This window comes from Balaenoptera acutorostrata, chromosome 16 (assembly GCF_949987535.1).
Source record: "Balaenoptera acutorostrata chromosome 16, mBalAcu1.1, whole genome shotgun sequence".
Classification (NCBI taxonomy): domain Eukaryota; kingdom Metazoa; phylum Chordata; class Mammalia; order Artiodactyla; family Balaenopteridae; genus Balaenoptera; species Balaenoptera acutorostrata.
Genome location: NC_080079.1, coordinates 14,618,034 through 14,625,875, shown reverse-complemented (window position 1 = coordinate 14,625,875; position 7,842 = coordinate 14,618,034).

Sequence of the window (7,842 nt, the reverse complement as noted above, 5' to 3'; positions counted from 1 at the left end):
ACAGCCAAGTATAGCATCAAAATTAAGTCAATGGCCTTGCATCATTGCCCTTGAAGTACTCTTCCCATAACCTGGAAATGGGAAGCAGATTTATGCATTAGAAAAGTCTATTGGTCAGAACTCTTTCAGTTGCAAGTGACAGAAACCAAACTCCAGCTAGCTTAGGCCAAAAGATAATCTATTGCCACATGTTATTGGAGAGTTCAAGTAAGGCTGGATGCAGGGGTAGGGATGATGTCATCAGGAGTATGTCTTTTTCTCTGCATTTCTCAGCTGTGCTTCCTCTGTAATGGACTCGTCCCCAAACTGGCTGTAACCATGTAGAAGGCCCCTGACAGTCAGCGCTTCTGAGAGCTGGTGCGGCCTGAAGGACATTTTTTTTTCAGGTTCTCCACCAAGGTTAAACTGTTTTACATCTTCACCCCTCAACACACACACTCCCAACTCTGTCTCCTCTCATGGGTCCACTCAAGGGCTTCCATGATAATTTCACAAGGTAAGAGTCTCTATCTGTCTTGCTCTGTCTTTGTTTCTCATTCTCTCTTCCTCCCCTCCATGCCCCTCCCAATCCATATCAAATTTTGAAACAGGGCACTAATTGGTCCTGCTAAGGTAACCAACTCCCCCAACCCTGACAATCACTATGCCCGGTGGAATGGAGTATTCTGATGTGTCTAGGGTGTGCCCATCCCCATGGGAATCGAAGCATATCTTAATGGACAGCCCCACCAACTACATGTGCAACTGGGGTGAGGGAAGCAGTCCCCAGAAGTAAGTGTTCTACCACACATAAGTAAGAAACAGACTCTGCCTCAACTACTGAAACCACCGTGAAGAATCAGGATTTGTTGTTTTATGTGATTTTTCCCTGATCTCAGTTTTCTGATCCAGTTGAGACCCATAAAGCCAGCTGAAATAATTCCAGTATGGAGATCTGTCACTGATAGGTAAATGAGGAAAGGAAGGTTTGTTTCTACCTCCTGCTGTGGCATCAGACCCATCCTCACCAAAAAATGTTGCTCAAAACTTGTACACATGTACCCAGGCTTCAAAATGTGGACAAGGTACCAGGCCATGGAGTAAGCTGATGTTTACTGCAGTGACTGAGGGGAGGCATTGACATGGGAAAGTTCTCTTCCCTTGGAATTTGCCTAAGGAGGCTTTGTGCCATTTCTGGTGCAAACCTGGTCAAAGAAAAATGGACTGTACATCTCTTACATATCAGACATTATGGGGACATATTGGAGAATATTTTAAAAAATTCCCTGCCTTCAGAAAATTCACAGATTTTAGGGGAACACAGAAAAGCATGAGAATGGTATAACAAAGTGTTACAGGAACCAAGAGGAAGAGGCGATGAATTTTGCTGGAGATGAAGGAAATGAGCAGGAATCAGGGAAGTGGGCAGAGAGGGATGTCAGTAGAGGTTTCCCAGGGAAGGTGACATCTGACCTGCAGAATGAGACGGAGTGTGATAACTTAGAAGGAGAACAGCATTTTAGGCAGAGGAAACAGTAAGAGGAGAGAGGAGGAGATCAATCCCACATCTCTCTACTAGTCACTGGCCAAGTTTCCACGGCCAGCACAAGGGGGAGGATTGAGGCAATTATTGAGAAAACTGTCTCAATCTTTCCTTTTCTCCTGGCTGTGGAAATTTGGCCATCGCTGCATTTTTGTAAGAGAAAAAGTCTTGATTCCAGAGACCATACAATGTTAAGTGATGGAAAAATTATTTTATAGACCGAACAGAGAAAAACTAGAACACCTGAATTCAACTGGGAAAAAGTAGACTTTACAAGAAAGGGAAACAAAAACCTTTCTTCTCTGTCTCTTTTCACTTTTTCCTCCTCTTTTTTTGGGGGGGGGTGGTGGGAGTGGGGGTGGGGAGGAGGGGTTTCACCTCAGAGAGCAAATACCCTGAGCAAAAATCATGTATTTATATGCAATCAATGTCTTGTGAAAGCTTCATAAGTAGTTGTAGTAGGATGATGGTAATCATTCAAATAATGTTTCAAGAATTTACTAACATCAAAATCAAACTAAAGTAGAACTCCAGGAATTGACTCCCATGCCCTCTTCTCCATTATTCCATCTCCCCAAATGTCTGGGTAACTTGTTAGCATTCAACACATTCTTTGAAGATTAAATAGCATTAAATTTTTGCCTTGCAAGGAAAGAGATTATGAATTTATGTGAAAACAAGTCTTTGGTAGAAACGTCTATAGAAATCTGAAGAGGGAAGAAATTCTGGCTTAAAGTCCACAAAATACACCGCAAATGAACAGAAACTAAATGGACTTCAGTTTGAGTTTCAGCACCATCATTATTAACTGTGCGACTTTGGACATGTTTCTTAACCTCTCTAGACCTCAGTTTTAAAATTGGAATAATGGCAGTACCTATAGGGTAGAGTTATTTTGGGTATTAAAAGGGACAATCCATGAAAAAATGTTTCACATCGTGCCTAGTACACAGTATTATCTTGAAATCAACAGAGCGGTGAAATTACAGAAAATTGCCCTAGAACTGGTACTAACCAAGAAGCAGACATTACATCAAGATTCTAATCTGGTACCATGTATCTTATCTGTTGGTCACTTCACTAAGGTGTCACATTAACAAGATTTAGGAACTGTCATTATGACATTGATACATGTTGAATATCATCAGAGGGCCAAGAGATGACCTTCAGTGCTTTTTACCCTTTTGTTGTTTGCAAAGAGGAAAGAGAAGGGCATTGGACTCCTTTTGCTGGAAACCTTGGCCATTTGGCATCACAAGAGTTTGGCTGCAGAGAGAGAAAGAAGGAGTGCTAATGTTAATGTTAGTATTGGGCCCAAAGGCCATGACACAAAGTTTTTTTCATCCCCAAAGACAGACCTTCCTCATGTTATCTGAAAATACACTTCAAAAACATGTCACTTCATGAATATTAAGTCTCAGAATTTGCTTATGTTTAGTCTTTGGCTTGAGCTGTATATTCTCTTTATAAGACAGAAGGAAGCATAAGCTTCTAACTGAAGTGTAGTGTGGGTAACGGTGGAGTCGTCTATGGATCAAAAATGACTATGAATGTTCTGTTTATGTTACACACAAGAAGTAGGTACATAATTCAAGGCTGCATGTCTTTAAAATGTATTTGCCTGTTGGGCTCTTGACTTGGCATTGATTTCATACTAAGGAACTGAAATATGAATTTGTGTGAAAAGAGAAGTCATGGCAAACTTTTCAGTGGGTTGCATTGTAAATAGACCTTTTTGAACTGCTTCGAAACATTGTAATTCACCTCATTTAATACACAAGGAATAAAGTGTGACTGATTGCAGATATCAAATTGAAAAGAAACTCATGGAAGAGAGTGCTTAGGGCTACACACTTTGTGGGCAGAACTTCCCATGACTTTATTCACATAGCTGCCATTTAAATTGACTTTTAGCTGGATATGTACACCAAAGGGATGTGTCGACTGTTTGTGATTTATTGAAACAGCTGAACGGTTGCAAGATATGACTCCCTGTGGTCATCCATCATTCCGAATGATGATTAAGTACAAAAGGGAGATACAATTTAGGAAAAAGCGTGACATAAAGTTGGGATAACAGAACTGGGCCACACCATGGTTTGTATTCATAATGAAATTTGAGAAAAAATATTTAACAGGAAAATCATAATAGGTACGTTAGATTTTGCAAAATCAGATAAACATGACTTTGCAGAATGGGTAAAAACCAAAATTCCTATTCATAATTAAATCCTGGTTTCTTAGGTCAATTTTTCAAGTGATATTATAATGGCCTTTGGCTGTGTCTACACTGACTTCTGGCCTTCCTTTAAAAAAGTGTGAAGTTGAGAGAATTTTTAAGATTAGACAAAGAAGCTGTAGACTTTAAGGCTTCTCAGTTCAGAAAAAGTCAACCCAAAGTGGAGGCTTTTGTGTCTAGAACCAGCTCTGTCGCTTGCACAATTGAGTAAATCAGAACCTCAGTTTCTTGATCTATAAAACAGAGACAATGATAATATTTGTTCTGCTTTCCCACAGAACTGTTGTGAGGATCAAATGAGATAACAGATGTGAACTGCTATTACTAGTATCTGAAAAATCAATTAATTAAAAGGGAATTACAGCAATTATTTCTTCTTAGATACCTTAGATGTAGTCTTGTGTGGAAGCAGGGTGACAATACATTATTTTCAAAGGTAGCTATTGTCTTAAAAGTGAGATATCATTGTGCTATTTATTTTCTAATCCTATTTTTATTTCCAGGCTGAGGGGCCATAAGGAAATACTGGTCATACTTAGGTATCATGAGAATTAATGTGTATGGAGAAGCCCACATATTCATTTGTAAAGGTGAATGTGTATGTGTGTGTGTGTGTGTATGTTTGTGTGCACATGTGTGAAGAGCAGGGATTCTGGAACCAGATGGCTTAAGTTTGAATCCTACTTATTTGCTAGTTATCCCAATAAGCAACTCAATCTTAATCTTGCTGTGTCTCAGTTTCCTTATCTGGAAAAGAAAAATATATAGGTATGTTCATGTGGATTAAATGAGCTTATAGCCAAAATACTGAGAACGGTGTTTCTACATGTTGTAAGTGCCTAATAAATGTTCATTATTTTTATCATCAAGAAAATCTTTTAGCAGCAAAATTATCAGTGGTGATTTGCTCTATTCAAAACGTACAGTCATGTCCTGTCCCCCTGGTGAAGACCAGTTTACTGGAAATGCTAGCCTAGATCAGGAGCACAACTTTTGGAATGCCTGGCAGAGAGAAGCTGAGTAGCTTGTGACCAAGGCCTTGGTAGCTGCCTAGGACAGAACTCTGTACCAAGCTTTGAGCCATATTGTATATTGTAGGACATCATTGGCCCTAACATGCTTAAGTAAGCTACATGAAACAAGGGTCACGGCCAAATATCTTTGGGATCATTTCTTTAAACTGTACAAATCAGGTTGCTTTATTGCAGGATGTCTCAGAACCTTTAATAAACTAATGTGCATTGTGAGTCTCCAGGGGACTATAAAATGCCATTCCCAAATTAATTTCACATAGAATCACTGTTCTTGTTTTTTAAAGAAAGCCTATGAAAACCTTGAGGAATATTAAGGGTTCCTTAAGGCACTGCTTGGAAAATACATTTTTATGTAAGTTTTCTCAAGCTCAGATATTTCAGGCTGGTAGATTTTTAATAACAGGCTAAAGAACCAAAAGTACTCAAGCAAAATGCTCTTTTTGGTGGGGTGGTTTCATAGAGTCCTCCACTGGAAGGTCTTAGGGTTGTCTTTGTAGGTAATGAATTAATTATGGTTTTTCAGTGATTTTTAAAAGAACATTTTTGCCCAACCCTAGAGATTGCTGTGGAACACCATGAAAACTAGACTTAAGTGTGATCATTTGCACAATTTAGAGGTGATGAAAATTTCTTTTTTATGGATTAAAACAAAATTGTTAACTGTAGAGCAGAAGTCGGGTCAGACAGACATACTGCTCCTGAGAATGTGCTGCTGCTGATTTGTATTTTATGGTAGCTGAAGAGTTTGGGCTGCTTGTTAATGAGACCCAGCACCATTACATATATTACTGGCATCCCCAGAAACTGCAGATCTATTTTGAAATACCTTTATGCTACACTTGTTCAAAGCATTGTCTTTCTATTAAACGAATTCACCTGCACATTAACTTTTCTCTACAATATACTACTGATAGTTTAGAGACATATTTGTGTGCATCTCTTTGTCTGAATCTGGAAGCTATGCATTTTCTTTGAGTTCCGTTTCTTTTGAAAACTAGTTGTTGACAAATACGACTGTCACAATGATTGTAAGACTGAATTACCCTGTTGATTTCCTAATTCGTTGCCTGAATTGTAATGACTCAAGATAAGAGCCATGCCTCTAAAATATTTTGTCATCTTACACTGTTTGAAAGATAAATGGTCTTAAACAGAATAGTTGCTGGAATTCTTTGTTAGAATTGAAGTTTTAACATCAGGGTCTATATCAGAGAGAATGTAGGTGGCAGGTATTGCTCTTTTGGGGGTAGGTTTTTCTACTCCAAGCAGGGGAATTCTATAGGGTCAAGTCTAAAGTAAAAAAGGAGAAGATAAAGGAGACGGACTTCCAAATCAAAATAAGAGTTTGAATGTGTATTAAAAAGAATGCAGGGCTCAGGTCTAGATCTGTCATGAAACCTTCGGTAAATCAGGCAGCTGTCTGGGTGTCAATTTCCACATTTATGAAATGAAAGGAATAGACATCAGTAATCTAGAAGATATAACATTTTTCATTAGAAGGATGATATGGAAGGAGAGAAAAAAAAAGGAAAAATATGGAGTCTATCAACTAACTCTAGAAATTTTTCCCCACGTGTTAAATGTGGGAAAAAAGTCATACTACTAGGATTCATAATTTTGTATTCATTGGTTACCATTTCACATGTAGATTAGCACTGGCTATTGCTTTGAGGGATACAACATTTCCAAATTTGACTCATTTTTCTGCCTAGAATTTTGTATGTTGTTGTATGCCTAGAATGATTTTTTTTCCCACTTCTCATTTGAATGGCTTTCACTTACTATGCCTATAAGCTATGATATTAAGGCTCAATGCCAGTAAAGTTTCAGGGAAAAGAGTGAGAAAATTATTTAAAAGAACTACTTTTTGATAATGGCAGTATTTTGACAGTTTTTGACAGGCAATTTGGAATAATGCAACCTCCTGGATTACAGCCAACCTCTGAAATGGGCTGTAATTTAGAATGATGGCAGCTCCTATGACCTCTATATTGGAGAGTCACTGGAATTAAAAAAAAAATTCTCCCAACAGTTTAGGTTTATATTTGAAAATCTGGCTTAAATGTCTGACGTGGAGACCTTTTATTTAATGAAAGGATTTTCTTGTCCTATCCACAGCTCCAAATACTAAAGCTGGAGAAGATTTTCTGCCTTTTTGTGTGTGGTAAAATTCTTCCTCTCAGATTCCACTCCTAACCAGATTGTGAACATTCTAATGAGCTGGCTGTGGGCTGGCTACCCCCTGGATCCACTAGATGAAATTGGACCCACTCGGGCACAGATAACTATATCATGTTGTCATCCTGCAATGGAGGGAAGTCTGAAGTTCTCATACAGTTTCCAACTTTCTCTTTTCACACAAATGTGTTGTCTCAGGTTTTGAGTTTGGTCCTCAAGGCCCCTTTTGAGAAATAGATTCTATTACTCCCTTAATTCTGAGAGTTAAATGACATTTAAACAATTGTGTAAGTTAAATATGAGCTGGGTGTGCAGTGTAGGATTCTTTTTAACTGAACTGTAATTCTCCAAACATACCAATATATTCCAAAATTGCCAGTTGCAGGCCATAAAATATTTACATTACAGAGTAAATAATGTATGTTCAGTAAGAAACGATGAAATATTTAGAGTTTTTCTAAAGATACGACATGGGTTTTTTCCTCTACCATAGCCATTCTTGAAGCAGGCAAAATAGGCAACTTTAAGAGCTCTGAGGACAGCATGACAGTATCTTTGAAGGAAGAGAACGTTCTGAGGCAGTAAATGGAAAAGTCTCTATAAGAAAAAAAAACAACAGTAGATCCCAGATATCAAGATATGTATTTCAGTTTTTTAAGGAACCAGCAATCCCACTACTGGGCATATACCCTAAGAAAACCATAATTCAAAAAGAGACATGTACCACAATGTTCATTGCAGCCAGAACACCAAAGCAACCTAAATGTCCATCGACAGATGAATGGATAAAGAAGACGTGGCACATATATACAATGGAATATTACTCAGCCATAAAAAGAAACAAAATTGAGTCATTTGTAGTGAGGTGG